Source organism: Grammomys surdaster, unplaced genomic scaffold (assembly GCF_004785775.1).
Source record: "Grammomys surdaster isolate TR1022 unplaced genomic scaffold, NIH_TR_1.0 206, whole genome shotgun sequence".
NCBI classification, from domain to species: domain Eukaryota; kingdom Metazoa; phylum Chordata; class Mammalia; order Rodentia; family Muridae; genus Grammomys; species Grammomys surdaster.
Genome location: NW_021604651.1, coordinates 7,095,509 through 7,097,447, shown reverse-complemented (window position 1 = coordinate 7,097,447; position 1,939 = coordinate 7,095,509).

Below are 1,939 nucleotides of genomic sequence, written 5' to 3'. Positions count from 1 at the left end.
AGAGAATGAATACTAACTGGGAATGGAGTGGGCTTTTTGAAACCCCAAAGTGACACACCTCCTGTAACAAGGCCACATCTAATCTTTCCCAAACTGTGCGGCAACCGGGGAGCCAAGCATTCAATACATGAGTTTATCAGGGCTACCAGCGCACAGAGGTAGAGAAGCCAAGGAGGGGATTCCAAAATCATGTGCCAGCCTGTCCTGCTTAGGTGCGACCTTTTATTTCTAGCACCTGAGCCTGATTGGTCTATACTGTTCACGAGGGATTGAGCTGAGAGACTTCTGTTAGGGGGCACTTTGGTTGGGTAGAGGATAAGGTAGAAACGGGCAGGCTCGGGAAAAGCCCAAGCTAAAAGGGCTGTGGGTTCTGTTGGTGAAAGGAAAGGGACATGGGGCTGGCACTGGTAGAAGGAACAACTTCAAGGTGGAAGAACAATAAGAAAACGAAGAGAGGCAGGCCCTTGTCTATCTAGCTACCTAAGGAAAGAAACTGCCTCACACTCCCTCTCCATCACCTCTAACAACGTTATTCCATCTTTCAAATGATGTCCTCATATTTGACAAGTACCAGGGACTTTAATTGAAAATTACTTTGGGAATCTTGCCAGACATCACAAATTGAAAATATGAAAAGCCATTCTCCTGGGTCAGGGGTGTAACAAGCTCCATGTCAAACGTCATTACCTCTTGTACAGTCCAGGGCTGTGCAGGTGGGAAGCTAAGTGTTGATTGCATATTTTAGCCCAAGAATAATTTCCTGAATGGCAATTTGTTCCTTTATTTGATGAAACTGAGGTTTTCAACAGCAGTAAAATGCAATCTTTCCAGAGTATATTTCCGTGGGTTATAAAGATTGATTATGCTGCTTAGTGAAAGATTCATTATTTGGTCATTTAGACTGTAATTTATTTTTAAAAAAACCTCAGCAACCCTAAAACGCTAATGAATTCCAGTTAGAAAGCTTTGTCCCTCCAACAGTGGTATTTTGCTCAGGCTTGCTTCAAACCAATAGCCCTGGGAGGTGGGAGAAGGGCAAGCTAGGAGACCAGTCCTATTCTAAGCTGGGCCGCCAGGGTCACTCTTTGGGACCACAGAGGGCCCTCTCATTTCCTGGGCTTTCAGAACAGCCATCTCCATCTCTTTGAAAGCTGGGGGAAGTTGTAGTTCTGATTGTGTATCAAATAAAGGGGCCTGCGGGGCAGAGCCAGAGGCAAAACCTAAAGAAAGGACGCAGAACATAGAAAAGACTTGGGAAAAGTCAGGAGAGAGAGCTCTGAGAAAGAGACCTGCAGGAAAGAGGAGAAAGGCCAGCACAAGAAGGTGGAGCCAGATCTGGAGGAGAGTAGGGCTTCTCTCTACACCTGTAACTAACTGTGGCTCTGGTCCTTGTTGATTCTCTTCAGGGGGCCCTCACGCTGACTGCAAATTCATTTCTAAGTGAACCTTTTTAAAGCCTGCAGCCCTAAAGAAGCTTTAAAAAAAGAACAAATAAATCTGTTTCCAGCTTCTGAGTATCAAAGACAAACAACCTAAAGGCTTTCAGAGTCGGAAGACTTAGAAAGGATGAAGGACCCAGGACAGGGAGTCCCCAGCCTCTGTCCTGTGCCTGAAGTCTGAGGAACACAGGAGTTCAGAGAAACAGCCTCGTTCTGGAAGCTGAACCACAGTGGGCAAGAATGAAAGGGGCTCAGGAAGTCCTTTGTTTCACGGTAGAAACCAACCCTGGATTCTAGAGAAAACTCAAAATAAAAAAAAAAAAAACAACCCACAAGGTGAGAACTGGATGACTCTCAGGGTTAGTGTTGATTCTGGAGAGCTGAACTGGAAGGGATGGTCACAATCCCTTCAGTATTGTACACACTGTAGAATTCCCCCCCTATGGTCCTGTGTTTATTTTAAACACTACAATTTAAACCATTGTTTTGGATCTGGGGGA